General features: G+C 41.2%; 1 pseudogene across 1 annotated transcript; it reads left to right on the top strand.

Annotated features, from left to right (window-relative positions):
- The first annotated feature begins 2,435 nt into the window (after positions 1-2,435).
- LOC106601853 (cytochrome P450 2K1-like) lies at positions 2,436-17,219 on the top strand (annotated as a pseudogene). Its single transcript, XR_014391711.1, has 4 exons — positions 2,436-4,185; positions 4,745-4,901; positions 5,283-5,427; positions 5,620-17,219. The product of XR_014391711.1 is annotated as a cytochrome P450 2K1-like (transcript).
- The last annotated feature ends 88 nt before the right edge of the window (positions 17,220-17,307 follow it).

Genomic DNA, 17,307 nt, shown 5'->3' with positions numbered 1-17,307 from the left:
AGCATGCGCGATTCATTTGCAGTCTGGACGCAGAGGGATGAGCATCTCCTGCTCTGACTGCAGCTGGGAGGGACTGCTGTGCGAGGACTGGGCTGCCTATGAGTGCTTTGGGATAGGCTGTTCGTTGAGAAGAGTAAGAACGAATCGTGCTTTCACCTCAGAGTCTCCAAAAGGCTCCAATAACACCAGAAAAATCGCTAGTCGCTTTTTTTTTAAAATTTGTCGCTAGAGGGTTCTGAATACTCGCAAAGTCCTAAATTGTCAACACTGGCCTTGTGGCAACTGGCTTATTTGCATATAGGCCTACTGTAGCACTGATTGGCTATGGCGCACCGGTCTGTGTAGAATCCGGTCCTGGACAGGACAGACGTTTTTATTCGGTTTTATTTAATGCAGTGTCTATTCATTGTCCAAACGCACGGCCGCTTTCCGACTCTATTGCTATATAATTTTCACAAATGCCTTACTATACGTCATTTCAAAACATTGTATAAATTTATGATAACGTAAGAATGACCATATCTAAGTACTCGCTTGTCAGATTATTAAAAAAAGGTGTTACAAATATTTCATGTTTCTAAATGCTGTCAATTCCACTTTAAGCCTTTAACAGTTTTGATGAAATCTTCTAGTTGAATGTTCTACACAGGGGCGGAAATCCCGGGGGGGACGGGGGGGACACGACCCCCCCCATCCTGGGAAAAATATGATTTGTCCCCCCCAATATATCACTGAAATATAAGTATGTAATTTAAATAATATTAATAATACGCAATGAAAGCAATTGTGCTGATTATAGACACTTAATAGCGCGTTTTTAAGTTTCAAAAGATTGCGACCCCCCCGCCCTTTGCCTCACAATGGTTTGATCCACTGCCAGTTCCTTAGCTTGCTACGTAACTGCGGTGAGGTTCATCCAGTCAATCGCGCACACACACACTAGCTGTATAAGCAGAGCTAGCGCGCAAATATTAACTATTAAGCTAGCTAGTACCTATTCCATTTATGTGGCGTCGTCAAAGATGGAATCAGCATGCAGATGAAGTAAGTTAGTGCTTCAAAGTCCCTGTGATAAGGTTAGCGATAAACTGAAGTCCAAACTGAACAGAACTACACTCTCTTCTACCATTGTCTTAAATATATTTAATGGTCTCGTTGCAAAAGCTAAATTGTCGCAAGGGAACTTTTATTTATTTATTTTATTTCACCTTTATTTAACCCGGGTAGCAAAGATTATAGCAAACACCACTGAAACTGAATTGGTGCTCGCTAGCTTTGCAAATTCAGCTATTGTTGGAAGCCAGCCAATATGAAACAAACTATTAAAATTACAAAAGGTTGCAGCATATGTTGTGTAAATGGTGAACTCATACAGCTGTCAACTCTTGTCATTTTAATCCGTTTCACATTTGCTAGCTACCTTTTAGATCGAAGCCCATATAGAATGATTGAAGATGATAGAAGCCCATATCCTACTGTAAATAACCTACACACTTTGTGTGTGTGTAGCCTGCCAGGTAGAAAAATAAAAGACGGACATCAGAGTATTTTTCAATACACCAAAACGCATAGTAAGAACCCTAGTAGCCTAATATCTCAAAGACTAGTTGATAAAATGTTTATAAGAAAGAAATGAAATTCTAATGGAAATGTTTCACAATGATGTCATTAGGCAGAGCAGGCAACAGATGGCACAGACAGCAGAGTTGGGGACAGATGCAGGGACAGACTGGCAGAGACAGGAAGTCTCAGGTAAGTTTGTTGAGTCTTTGTTTGGCAACATTATGAAAGGTTCTACATTTTTTTGACTTGTAAAATAGGAACATAATTGGAAAATGCCATGGATACCCCCACTCTCAACTTAAACTGGTGACTGAACTAAGATTTGTTAAAGGCAATGGTATTGCTGTTGTGATTAGTTGTGTAGTTTTGGGTACCGGTAGTTAGGAGTACGGCAAACACCTTATTTCTTTGGTTCCTCAATATACATTTACAATATTACAATGTAGGCTATGTCTTACAGCACTACTTTTGGTGTCACCCTCAGGAATTGCTCTTGAGAAAATTTCATGTAATTGTCCCCTCCAAAGTGGATATCAGATTTTCGCCCCTGGTTCTACATAGTGATTGCTTCCAACTGAGCGCAGACAGCAATTCAACATCTATTGCACGTTGGTTCAATGTAATTTATTTTGGTGAATGACAGTGACTCCAGGATTTTTGGATTTAACAAAAATTAGCAGAATTACTGCCGATGTCAAGCAGAATCATGAAGTGTATTATTGTATTATTGATTAGCAATACATATGGAGCCGTCTGACATTACTAACCAAATAGTAAGGGCTCTCTATATATATATATATATATATATATATATATATATATATATATATATATATATATATATATATATATATGCTAATCAGAAGCCTACGTCTTTTTTATCTTTGAGGTGTATCTAAGCTTAGCAGAGTCAATCTAACGTTAGCGGTTATCAATAACTGACACGGTTAGTGTTATGTACCTTTAAACAAGACAAAGCTTAAAGGTGCTATATTGGATTTTTGTGCCCAATTTTACCCAAATGTATTATGTAAATAGTAATTAGTAGCTCATACTAACCACTAGCTAACGTCAATGGACAAGGAGAAGATTAAATTAGCCACCAGCCAGCTAGAGAACAGTTTGTAAACAACTTTACTTCAAGCAAGACCTTTTGCCTGCGTTTACAAATTTTCTATAGGATTAAGGTTATGGCTTTTTGATAGCCACTCCAATATCTTGACTTTGTTGTCCTTAAGCCATTTTGCCACAACTTCGGAAGTATGCTTGGGGTCATTGTCCATTTGGAAGACCCATTTGCGACCAAGCTTTAACTTCCTGACTGATGTCTTGGGCTGTTGCTTCAATATATCCACATAATTTTCCTCCTCATGATGCCATCTATTTTGTGAAGTGCAGCAGAACCTCCTGCAGGAAAGCACCCCACAACATGATTCTGCCACCCCCGTGCTTCACGGTTGGGATGGTGTTCTTCAGCTTGCAAGCGTCCCCCTTTTTCCTCCAAACATAACGATGCTCATTATGGCCAAACAGTTCTATTTTTGTTTCATCAGACCAGAGGACATTCCTCCAAAAAGTACAGTCTTTGTCCCCATGTGCAGTTGCAAACCGTAGTCTGGTTTTTTTATGGCGGTTTTGGAGCAGTGGCTTCTTTCTTCCTTGCTGAGCGGCCTTTCAGGTTATGTCGATATAGGACTCGTTTTACTGTGGATATAGATACTTTTGTACCTGTTTCCTCCAGCATCTTCACAAGGTCCTTTGCTGTTTTTCTGGGATTGATTTGCACTTTTCACACGCGTCTTCTTCCTGAGCGGTATGATGGCTGCGTGGTCCCATGGTGTTTATACTTGCGTACTATTGTTTGTACAGATGAACGTGGTACCTTCAGGCGTTTGGAAATTTCTGACTTGTGGAGGAACCAGATCTTGGCTGATTTCTTTTGATTTTCCCATAATGTCAAGCAAAGAGGCACTGAGTTTGAAGGTAGGCCTTGAAATACATTCGCAGGTACACCTCCAATTCACTCAAATTATGTAAATTAGCCTATCAGAAGCTTCTAAAGCCATGACATCATTTTCTGGAACGTTCCAAGCTGTTTAAAGGCACAGACACCTTAGTGTATGTAAACTGGAATTGTGATACAGTGAGTTTTAAGTGAAATAATCTGTCTGTAAACAATTGTTGGAAAAATGACTTGTGTCATACACAAAGTAGATGTCCTAACCGACTTGCCAAACTATAGTTTGTTAACAAAACATTTGTGGAGGGGTTGAAAAACGAGTTTTAATGACTCCAACCTAAAAGTGTATGTAAACTTCCGACTTCAACTGTATGTAAGCCAGTCGTTGTGTTGGGCACTCTCTTTTCCCAATACCACATCACTGTCTGATCTTACAGCACTGCTTGTGGAGATCCATGGCTCTTATGGGAGATCTTCTCCTCCAGGATCCCAGAACAGTGACATTGCTGGGGGCTGTGCTGTTTCTTCTGGTTTTCTACCTCTTCTTCTCTGGTTCCAGCTCTGGGGAACAGGGGAAGGAGCCTCCAGGACCCAGGCCACTGCCACTGCTTGGTAACATGCTCCAGCTGGACCTCAAGAAGCCCTACTGCACTCTCTGCGAGGTAAGATGAAGTCATCCGTTGCTTTCAGAGAAAACTATGTTGAGGTTGTTGATTTCATCTGTGAGATGTTATCTGTTTTATCTCACTTATATAGTTTTCTTGCCATTTCACCAGGTTTGAAAAGTTCAGTAAGCAAACTGATAGAACGGACTTCCGCACATGCTTTTAGCTGGTGAATGTTGTTTAATGTTCTATTCTGTAGTGTATTTCAATAGATATGTCCTGTCCAAGTAGCCTGGTCCCAGATCTGTTTTTTGCTGGGACCAGGCTATGGCCAAAATACTTTGTGACAGTGACCAAAGCGTTGCAAGGAAAGAGATGAGGCCACTTTAGAATATTGAGATGCACCCTAGGAATATTCATTCAGGGATCTTGTTAACAAAACAGAGCTGGGTTCAAATACATAGTGTAAGAAGCTTTGTCTAGATACATATTTTGAAAAGTTTACCTCAACTGTAAACCCCTGTATAACAAGCCATATGTGATGTCCTATTTTGTGCTTCTTCATATATGACTACGAGGCATAACTGTGTACTTTATGTATGCTTTATCTGTCCAGCTCTCCAAGAAATATGGCTCCATCTTTACGATTCACTTTGGACCCAACAAAGTTGTTGTTTTGGCAGGATACAAGACGGTCAAGCAGGCGCTGGTGAATCAGGACTTTGGGGACCGGGACATCACTCCTGTGCTCAGTGAACTAAACCAAGGACATGGTAATGATATTTGACTTATTCTGGCTTTGTCACATTCTTAAAGAGATAGACCAAAACTGGGGAATTACCTTTAAGCTGCAATAGGTACGTTTTTGGGCGACCTGACCAAATTCACATAGAAATGTGAGTAATCGATATGTTATTCTCATTGAAAGCAAGGCCATCAAAGGTTCTTATACTAATCCTCTGCAAATAATATAAATGTCTATGATTAATTAGCATTTACAGATGGTCATGCCCAGAAAGGATGCATAGATAATTTGGCAGATTATTCATTTTCTTGGTATATGATAATTATTATGAATGAGTCAATTATGAAATGGCATATGTTTTTTCTATTTCACTTTGTTTCCATGATATTTCAAACTACCTTCTTTACAGGGATTCTGTTTTCCAATGGAGACTCATGGAAAGAGAGGCTCTTTGCCCTGACAAACCTTAGACTTTGGGATGGGCAAGAAACTGAGCAAGGAGAAAATCTTAGAGGAAATTCACTACCTGACTGAAGTGTATGAAAAACCTGAGGGTAAGAGCAATAGCAGTATCTCTACACTGTATTAGTAGAATTAGCATAATGTATTTAAGTGATGTGTAGCCCTAATTGCCTGGTTATTTTTAACCATATTAGTAAATAGATAAATTAGTTAGGCTTGTTTAGTGATGGTGTTGGTTCTGGAAAGCTTATTTTGTAATTGATTAGATGTTTTGTCTATCACAGGTAAGGCATTTGACACCGCCCAGCCTATGATTTATGCCGTCTTCAACATAATCTCGGCCATTGTCTATGGCAGAAGGTTTGAATACACTTACCAGAATTTGCATCTCATGCATATTTAATAACGTGTTGAATTAATATTGCTCAGTATAACTATAGAATCGAATTAATCGATAAGGTTCGAGGGGGTGTGGTATATGTCCAATTTACCACAGCTAAGGGCTGTTCTTAGGCGCAGTGCCTGGATACAGCCCTTAGCTGTGGTATATTGGCCATATACCACAAACCCAAAGGTGCCTTGTTGGTACTATAAACTGTTAACCAACATAATTAGAACGGTAAACTAGTAATTTTGCATCATACCGGCCAATCAGCATCCAGGATCCAAAAAAGAAAAGAAAACCAGCCCTGTCGCAGACCACGATGTCTTACTCCCAGACAAACGAAATAACTTATTTTCTCGCTTTGAGGACAATACAGTGCCACCGACACGGCCCGCTACCAAAACCTGCGGGCTCTCCTTCACTGCAGCCAACGTGAGTAAAACATTAAAACGTGTTAACCCTCACAAGGCTGCCGGCCCAGATGGCATCCCTAGCCGCGTCCTCAGAGCATGCGCAGACCAGCTGGCTGGAGTGAGTACGGACATATTCAACCCTTATCCCAGTCTACTGTTCCCACATGCTTCAAGAGGGCGACCACTGTTCCTGTTCCCAAGAAAGCTAAGGTAATTGAGCTAAATGACTATCACCCCGTAGCACTCAATTCCGTCATCACGAAGTGCTTTGAGAGGCTAGTCAAGGACCATATCACCTCCACCCTACCTGACGCCCTAGACCCACTCCAATTTGCTTACCACACCAATAGGTCCACAGACGATGCAATCGCAATCACACTGCACACTGCCCTAACCCATCTGGACAAGAGGAATACCTATGTAAGAATGCTGTTCATCGACTACAGCTCAGCATTTAACACCATAGTACCCTCCAAACTTGTCAATAAGCTCGAGACCCTGGGTCTCGACCCCGCCCTGTGCAACTGGGTCCTGGACTTCCTGACGGGCCGCCCCCAGGTGGTGAGGGTAGGAAACATCTCCACCCCGCTGATCCTCAACACTGGGGCCCCACGAGGGTGTGTTCTCAGCCCTCTCCTGTACTCCCTGTTCACCCATGACTGAGTGACCATGCACGCCTCCAACTCAATCATCAAGTTTGCAGACAGTGGTAGGCTTGATTACCAACAACGCCGAGACGGCCTACAGGGAGGAGGTGAGGGCCGGGGTCAGGAAAATAACCTCATACGCAATGTCAACAAACTAAGGAGAAGATCATGGACTTCAGGAAACAGCAGAGGGAGCAGCCCCCTATCTACATTGACAGGACAGTAGTGGAGAAGGTGGAAAGTTCCTCGGCGTACACATCATGGACAAACTGAAATGGTCCACCCACACAGACAGCGTGGTGAAGAAGGCGCAGTAGCGCCTCTTCAACCTCAGGAGCCTGAAGAAATTCGGCTTGTCACCAAAAACACTCAAACTTTTACAGATGCACAATCGAGATGCACATTGAGGTCTGCACAACGCATCACTGGGGGCAAACTAATTGCCCTCCAGGACACCTACACCACCCGATGTCACAGGAAGGCCATAAAGATCATCAAGGACAACAACCACCCGAGCCACTGCCTGTTCACCCCGCTATCATCCAGAAGGCGAGGTCAGTACAGGTGCATCAAAGCTGGGACCGAGAGACTGAAAAACAGCTTCTATCTCAAGGCCATCAGACTGTTAAACAGCCATCACTAACACTGAGTGGCTGCTGCCAACATTCTGACTCATCTCTAGCCACTTTAATAATGTAAAAATTGGATGTAATACATGTATCACTAGCGTTAAACAATGGCACTTTATATAATGCTTACATACTCTATACAATCTACTGCATCTTGCCTATGCCGTTCAGCCATTGCTCATCCATATATTTTTATGTACATATTCTTATTCATTCCTTTACACATGTGTGTGTATAAGGTAGTTGTTGTTGAATTGTTAGATTACTTGTTAGCTATTACTGCATGGTCGGAACTAGAAGCACAAGCATTTTGCTACACTCGCATTAACATCTGCTAACCATGTGTATGTGACAAATAAAATTCGATTTGATTTGAACTCAGTTTATAATTCTAATTATACCACCATGTGGTGCACTTGGATCCTGCAGCAGAACACAATTCATTTGACTTGTCCAACACTACCATACCAATGTGCACAGATGTCAATTCAACGTGTATTCAACATTGGTTCAACGTAATTTCATTGAAGTTAAGTAGAAACAACGTAGATTCATCCAGTGTGTGCCCAGTATACATATGACTGAATGCCAGATGAGGGAGGATAGAATTACAGTTCTTATCAGCAGAATTTCATGTAAACTCACAGACTCAAACACTAAAACACTTCCTCTAGCTGCTTTAATAGAATATGTTGATTATCTGTGAATAACTTATAACAGATCCTTAAGTAACTGTAGTACATAATTCATGTGTCATCTGAGGGTCTGTTTCTTTTAGGAATCTGGCAATATGGCAATATAGATTCTTTGTACCATGATAACAACCTGGTATTTAGTGTTACTGTCAGTGGAATTTTCTATCCCAATGATAGTAATTAACAATCAATAAGCTTTGACTATTCCCCAAGGTTTGTAAGACACTGGGTTAAGAATAATTAGGCAAGGACTCAGCTGTCTGCAAAAGGTCTGTACAGTTTATTCAGAGAACGTTCTGAAGTACATTACACAAAGATGTTCATTTTATGCTCACTCCCCGCTTACGCACATACCTACACACAAACAATAGATATCCTACGCACATACATACAATTCACCTACTGTTCGTATGTATCCCTCCCCGGACTTCTCACCACTGTTAATCACTATCCAGTGCTGTCTGTTCCTTTCCCCCGAGATTCGAGAAACCTTGAGGGTCACTCCCTTTCTTCTCTAAGTTACTCAAAGTTCCTCAGCTGCCGGGTCAATCGCAGTCTACTTGTTGTTATCTTAGGCCCACTAAAACACACACACACACACACATTTTGTCCCAGGCCTCTACTAGATATGGGCCTGTTATGGGCCTGTCGATTAGTACTTTAATTATTCATTATACATGCTACATAACTACTAATTACTAATTGGTTACGTGATTCTTTATTTTATTCATTTACCTTTATTATATAATTCCCTTATCAGTTACTACCCTGTTTGGTGCTGGTACCGACACCACCGGGACAACCCTGCGCTGGGGTCTGCTGCTGATGGCCAGGTACCCCCATATACAGGGTAAGGATTGATGTAAACACAAACGCATGCACGCACACTCACCACAGGCTGCTGAGGGGAGGACGGCTCATAATAATGGCTGGAATGGAGTGGTACCGACACCACCGGGACAACCCTGCGCTGGGGTCTGCTGCTGATGGCCAAGTACCCCCATATACAGGGTAAGGATTGATATAAACACACACAGTTCTTGCCATACAGTCGTGGGCCAAAAGTTTTGAGAATGACATAAATATTAATTTCCACAAAGTTTGCTGCTTCAGTGTCTTTAGATATTTTTGTCAGATGTTACTATGGAATACTGAAGTATAAATACAAGCATTTCATAAGTGTGAAGGCTTTTATTGACAATTACATGAAGTTGATGCAAAGAGCCAATATTTGCAGTGTTGACCCTTCTTTTTCAAGATCTCTGCAATCCGCCCTGGCATGCTGTCAATTAACTTATGGGCCATATCCTGACTGATGGCAGCCCATTCTTGCATAATCAATGCTTGGAGTTTGTCAGAATATGTGGGTTTTTGTTTGTCCACCCGCCTCTTGAGGATTGACCACAAGTTCTCAATGGGATTAAGGTCTGGGGAGTTTCCTGGCCATGGACCCAAAATATCAATGTTTTGTTCCCCGAGCCACTTAGTTATCACTTTTGCCTTATGGCAAGGTGCTCCATCATGCTGGAAAAGGCATTGTTCGTCACCAAACTGTTCCTGGATGGTTGAGAGAAGTTGCTCTTGGAGGATGTGTTGGTACTATTCATTATTCATGGCTGTGTTCTTAGGCAAAATTGTGAGTGAGCCCACTCCCTTGGCTGAGAAGCAACCCCACACATGAATGGTCTCAGGATGCTTTACTGTTGGCATGACACAGGACTGATGGTAGCGCTCACCTTGTTTTCTCCGGACAAGCTTTTTCCGGATGCCCCAAACAATCGGAAAGGGGATTCATCAGAGAAAATGACTTTACCCCAGTCTTCAGCAGTCCAATCCCTGTACCTTTTGCAGAATATCAGTCTGTCCCTGATGTTTTTCCTGGAGAGTGTTACGTTCCCCAGTTTCTGTTGTGGTTTGTGTATTTTCATGTATGTATTTCAGGAAATGGATTCCTGAAATGCTCTACAAGCAGCTGATTGGTCAGCCCCATTGATGATTGGATAGCTGACCCCGCCCCCTCGTCAGGACGCAGCTGTCTCCAATTACCAACTCCTTCTGAAGCTTTATAAGCCAGTGTTCTGTTCCTCAGAAGGGAGATGATTGCTGAGAGAGAGAGGAGGCTGATGGCTATTATGTTGGTTGTTGCTGGGGAGCTGATTGGTAAATTCTTTGTTGTTCAGAGTTTGGTTAAGTATTGTGTAGGAGCTGATTGGTTATGTCTGTTGTGTCAATAGGACGAAGTGTTTTGATTATTGAAATTGTTTGAGTTATTCTGTTGCATTTGTTCCCAGGGGGGAAGGGGAAGGCACCTAGGGAGTGCTTAGGCAAGAGACCCACGGGCATACATAACCCGTAGTAGTTTACTGTCTATGCACACTAGGAAAGATCTGGGTGGACCATCCCCTGTATTTTGGTTAGTGCACCAAGTGGTGTTAGTTAGGTAAGTAGTGGGTAGGCAGGTAAGGTGTGGGGGGGGCTTTGATATTTAATTTCTTTGCTTTGGTTCCGTCCAGCCCATTCCCAAAAATTATCGTGCGACAGAATAAATTCCCTCTAAATGGTAATTCTCTGCCTTTTGTCATCCTTACTCACACCTACAGTCCATACCTCTTTCACACCACGGAGAGTTGAGTTGTAGCAGGGTGTTGCGTTACCTCTTCCTAGAGGCGTGCGTAACAGAGAGAAGTGGCTTCTTTGCTGCCCTTGTTGACACCAGGCTATCCTCAAACTTCTAGATGCTTTGAGAGCTTAGTTAAAGGGACAATCTGCGTTCAAACAAAATTTGTCATCTCTCCCATGTCCTATTCGACTAGAAGTTGTTCTGAAATATGTATTACTTGCCTACATTTTACTCCCTCCTCTTCATTCCTTCACCTTACCGTGAAATGCTTACTTACAATCCCTTAAACAACAATGCAGTTCAAGAAATACAGTAAAGAAAATATTTACTAAATAAACAAAAAAAGTAACACAAAATAACAAAAACGAGGCTATATACAGGGGATACTGGTACCGAGACAATGTGCAGGGGTACATGTTAGTCGAGGTAATTTCTACATGGAGGTAGGGGTAAAGTGACTATGCATAGATAATAAACAGCGAGTAGCAGCAGAGTAACAACAAAGGGGGGGGGGGGGGCAATGTAAATTAAAGCTGTTAATGAGACATTTGGACCTAGACCTGGCGCTCCGATCCCGCTTGCCGTGCAGTAGCAGAGAGAACAGTCTATGGCTTGGGTGACTGGAGTCGTTGACAATTGTTTGGGCTTTCCTCTGACACCGCCTAGTATATAGGTCCTGGATGGCAGGAAGCTTGGCCCCAGTGATGTACTGGGCCGTACGCACCACCCTCTGTAGCGCCATATGGTCAGAAGCCGAGCAGTTGCTATACCAGGCGGTGATGCAACCGTTCAGGATGCTCTCGATGGTGCAGTTGTAGAACCTTTTGAGGATCTGGGGACCCATGCCAAATATTTCCAGTCTCCTGAGAGGGAAAAGGTGTTGTCGTGCTCTCTTCACTAAAATCTGCATCCAGTTTGAGGTGAGTAATCGCTGTTCTGATATACTGAAGCTCTTTTTGGTCATAAAAGACGGTAGCAGGAACATTACGTACAAAATTACCAACAATGCGAAAAAAAAAAAAACATTGTCTCTAATGAAAGTATCTGGGACAGGCACTCTCGAAAATCCCATCTGCCGCTTGTAAAAAAATAAAATAAAAAAAGATTGTCTGTGTCGCCACACAGCCACACTTAATTCTGTCACTTATCACTTATCATTTGGCTGAAAGCTGTGGTATATCAGACCATGTACCACGGGTATGACAATATTACTTTTTACTGTTCTAATTACGTTGGTAACCAGTTTATAAAAGCAATAAGGCAAGGTTTGTGGTATATGGCCAATATACAGTGGGGGGAAAAAGTATTTGATCCCCTGCTGATTTTGTACGTTTGTCCACTTACAAAGAAATGATCAGTCTATAATTTTAATAGTAGGTTTATTTGAACAGTGAGAGACCTCCATGTTTGACGGTGGAGATGGTGTTCTTGGGGTCATAGGCAGCATTCCTCCTCCTCCAAACACGGCGAGTTGAGTTGATGTCAAAGAGCTCCATTTTGGTCTCATCTGACCACAACACTTTCACCAGTTGTCCTCTGAGTCAATCAGATGTTCATTGGCAAACTTCAGACTGGCATGTATATGTGCTTTCTTGAGCAGGGGACCTTGCGGGCGCTGCAGGATTTCAGTCCTTCACGGTGTAGTGTGTTATCAATTGTTTTCTTGGTGACTATGGTCCCAGCTGCCTTGAGATCATTGACAAGATCCTCCCGTGTAGTTCTGGGCTGATTCCTCACCGTTCTCATGATCATTGCAACTCCACGAGGTGAGATCTTGCATGTCGAGGGATATTGACAGTTCTATTGTATTTTTTCCATTTGTGAAAAATCGCATCAAATGTTGTCACCTTCTCACCATGCTACTTGGCGATGGTCTTGTAGCCCATTCCAGCATTGTGTAGGTCTACAATCTTGTCCCTGACATCCTTGGAGAGCTCTTTGGTCTTGGCCATGGTGGAGAGTTTGGAATCTGATTTGATTGCTTCTGTGGACAGGTGTCTTTTTTACAGGTAACAAGCTGCAGTTAGGAGCACTCCCTTTAAGAGTGTCCTCCTAATCTCAGCTCGTTACCTGTATAAAAGACACCTGGGAGCCAGAAATCTTTGATTGAGAGGGGGTCAAATACTTATTTCCCTCATTAAAATGCAAATCAATTTATAACATTTTTGACATGCGTTTTTCTGGATATTTTTGTTGTTAGTCTGTCTCTCACTGTTCAAATAAACCTACCATTAAAGTTATACACTGATCCTTTCTTTGTCAGTGGGCAAACGTACAAAATCAGCAGGGGATCAAATACTTTCCCCCCCACTGTAACCAGCATGGCTACCACAGCTTTCTGCAGCGATACACCATCCCATCTGGTTTGCGCTTAGTCCCACTATCATTTGTTTTTCAACAGGACAATGACCCAAAACACACCTCCAGGCTGTGTATGAGCTATTTGACCAAGAAGGAGTGATTGAGTGCTGCATCAGATGAGCTGGCCTCCACAGTCACCCGACCTCTACCCAACTGAGATGGTTTGGGATGAGTTGGACCGCAGAGTGAAGGAAAAGTAGCCAACAAGTGCTCAGCATATGTGGGAGCTCCTTCAAGACTGTTGGAAAAGCATTCCAGTTGAAGCTGGTTGAGTGTGCTAAGTCATCATCAAGGCAAAGGGTGGCTACTTTGAAGAATCTAAAATCGAAAATATATTTTGATTTGTTTGACACTTTTTTGGTTACTACATGATTCCATATGTGCTATTTTATAGTATTGATGTCTTCACTGTTATTCTACAAAGTAAAAATAAGGAAAACCCTTGCATGAGTAGGTGTGTCCAAACTTTTGACTGGTCCTGTACATTGATTGTTTTTTATCTTATGCTACACAATGATATGTAGCATTTTCCTAATCTAATCTGTAAGTGGTTGGATTTATTGCAACCTTTACAGAGAAGGCTGACTTGCATTCGGAATGTAAATTGTGGGTAATGGAAAATTGCTGGAAATGATTTCTCTTAAATGGATACCAGTAGAGATTGGATTTCACAACCAAGCCACCAATTTCACAACCAATACGACACATTAAGAAATACGTAAATTAGATTTTACAACACAAATGGCACCCTATAAACCCCGAAATAGAGTTCTTTGACTAAATAAAGTTTAATTAACTCTTGTGATTATACTGTGAGTCAACATTACTCTAAATAATAAACTTTACAATACTGAACAACAAAGTAACAGAGATATTTTCAATTAATAGTGTACAGAGTGCAATGCAATAATGCAGAGTTAAATATCAACAATAAATTGAGTATATACAACTCTGAAAAAAATGACCAGAGTAGGTTTTACTCTCTTTAGACTGGGACCAAATGTTATCTGTGGCAGAGTTACATTTTCTTCAATAAGAGTTCAATTTACTGTGATTTTTTTATTGTGCAGCTGTCCGGTACACCAGTATCTATGGGTAGACTTTATCTGTATGCTTTATCCCTCCACCTATCCAAGAAATATGGCTCCATCTATGGTTCACTTTGGACCCAAGAAAGTGGTTGTTTTGGCAGGACACAAGACGGTCAAGCAGGAGTTTGGGGACCGGGGAATGCCGCATGTGTTCTAACATTTCACTGATGACTTATCCAACATTACCATGTCCAAACTTGTAATCCGGTTAACTGTTGCATTCTACACAATGGTCTGTCAAGCAGGCATACTTAGTGCTGTAACTCCAGCCCCAAATATTTGACAAAGATATAACATGATTAATTCCTGACACCTGCACAATGTGACTTTTCTTCAGGTATTCTGTTTGCCAATGGAGACTCATGGAAAGAGATGAGATGCTTTGCCGTGGCGAACCTTAGACTTTGGCATGGGAAAGACAGGAAGTGAAGAGGAAATTCGCTACCTTATTCAATTGTTTGAAAAAACAAGAGGGTAAAAATTTGAAGTTCCGATTTTTGAAAACCCCAAATAAGATGACAAATATATACTTTTTCTTAGTTTTGCTAATTCTCTTTCTGTTGGGCTTTGTGACAGGTAAAGCATTTGACACAACCCAGCCAATGAATTATGCTGTCTCTAATGTAATCTCCAATATTGTGTACGTTGGGCTCTTTTCCAGGTACGCCGACAGCGGCGGACGAACATCTGGGCTGAAGGTATGTTGACCTCAACTTCTTGCTCTGGGAAGAGCGGGGCTGATACCCCATGGAGCATTCGAAGAGGGATAGTCCAGTAGCCGAGCAGGGGAGAGTGTTCCTGGCATATTCCACCCAGACCAGTTGCTGACTCGAGGTGGTGGGGTTACTGGCAACAAGACACTGGAGTGCCGTCTCCATTGGCTCTCTCCGACTGGCCGTTGGATTGGGGATGAAACCCAGAGGACAGGCTGGCTGACGACCCGATAAGGGTGCAGAACTCCTTCCAAAATCATGATGAAAACTGAGGACCCCGGTGTGAGACAATGTCAACCAGGAGTCCATGGATTCGGAAGACACGCTGCACCATAAGCTGGCCATCTCCTTGGCTGAAGGTAACTTAGGAAGAGGGATGAAATGGGAGGCCTCTGAGAATCTGTAAACCACGTCAGGATGGTGGTGTTGCCATCTGACGGAGGAAGCCCAGTGACAAAATCCAGGGAAATACGGGACCAGGGGAAATGAGGGACAGGGAGTGGCTGTAGGAGGCCAGACGGAGCTTGACGCAGAGTCTTGCTTTGAGCGCACACCATGCATGCGGCGACGAAGGCCGAGACATCAGGAACCATGGTGGGCCACCAGAAGCGTTGACGGAGGAAAGCCAGGGTAGGACGAGTACCCTGGCTTAGTTTTACACGTATTCAATAATCATTTAAGGGCAATAAAGGTTTTCTGCAAAATAATGAAAATATACTGTAGTTCAGATAGAGCATGATCAGCAGGGCGGGCAATAGAGTACACGACTGTATCGTTTGAATTCAGGTGCAGGTAAAACTTTATATTTATACTGTTCTGACAAAACAATACTGTCAATGTATACAATATAATTGTTTATTAGACATTCTGACATATAACACAATATCTAGGTACAAAAAAATGTATTTGCAACATTTGAACAACAATTTCGACCCCCATCGGGTTATGATGTATATGACATGACAATACATTGGCTGTTTTAGTATTCCTTTTTTATTTACATGTTTATAATCGAAAATTATATTTTTAGAGGGGAGGGAAATATTCTTTATGTTAAACTGTAGAGAACAAGAACCTTTGGTGACTCAGAGTCACTGATGTTTTATATACAGTACAACACATATCCAGAAGGCTCGTTCTGACAATAAACAAGAAGCTTTAAAGTTTCAAACGAGGATGTCAAGACAGGTACGTACTATAGTATTACACTGTTATGTACTACTAATGTACTAGTATATAAGATGTTAAGGAATATCTATAGGGGGAACATATACACGATATAACACATTCCCCACAGCATCTAAGGATGCATACACTTACACTGACATTTGTATTTTGTTATGTGAAAGTAGCATAAGTATGTGTAAAGAGTTTCCAATTTTGTTTAAAAGTTTAGAATATGTCTCTTGTGAATATTGAGATGTGTTACATATATTATGTATTTCAATTTCTTACACATTTTTAATAATACTTCTGAGTTGTAGAGATGTTCTTCAGAGGTTATAATACAAATAGATATTTTGATTTAGTTCAGAATTTAGTTTTTTAGTTTTTACATGTAATCTAGGATCTTAACAACCTAATACATATACAACTTTTTTCATTCACCCCATTGCTATATAAACTGAACTTTAGATTTTATTTGTTATAATAATGATTTACAAATGAAAAAAAAAATAGTCAATAGTTAATTGCATATTATGTAATTGTTGATTCGATTCTTTTTCATTATTCAGCCTATTTTCTCTTGAGACATATGGTCTATCCACTAGAAACTCATAGACAATATGGATACATACAGTATATAAAGATTAACAAATAAATATATATACATATACAAAAAAAAATGTTACGCTATTTTTTGTTGTTGCAACTGTCCCATATACCGTTACAACTAACCCTGCTTTTGGGGTTAATTGTAACATCAGGACTTTTTGGGACTTAGGGTCATTAAGCCTGAATTGTCTAAAGTCAACATGTAACTCTAGTCTACTTTTAGTTAGCAGAAAAATGTAAGTTTTTTTATGTGAAGTTCTGAAATCTCTACATCAGTGTTAAATAACTCAAATGTGTTACTGTTTAACTGTGGTACCTTTTCCAAGAAATGAACAGAAATCAAACTCAAATGTTGAACAGAACACTATTCAAGTCTGTGGTAAGGTCTCCAAGGATCTTATTTCTACTACGAGGGTTTATCAGTACCCTGCTTCACCTGTTCCTTCTCCCCATGACTATACTTTTTCATGATGTTGGTTTAGTTTCATGTTGTTTGTTGATAACCAAAAAGTGACTTTTTCTCAATAAAGTGTCAAATGTGAGACTCCCCAAAATGTGTGCATTTATGAAAAAATAGTGGAAATGTAAATATGTATCTAACAATTGCTAAATGACATTCAAAAGATAGTGGGTAACACAGTC

Source organism: Salmo salar, chromosome 03 (assembly GCF_965601325.2).
Source record: "Salmo salar chromosome 03, fSalSal1, whole genome shotgun sequence".
Classification (NCBI taxonomy): Eukaryota; Metazoa; Chordata; class Actinopteri; order Salmoniformes; family Salmonidae; genus Salmo; species Salmo salar.
The sequence above is the reverse complement of the archived record's forward strand: the minus strand, read 5'-3'. Positions and strand labels throughout refer to the sequence as shown.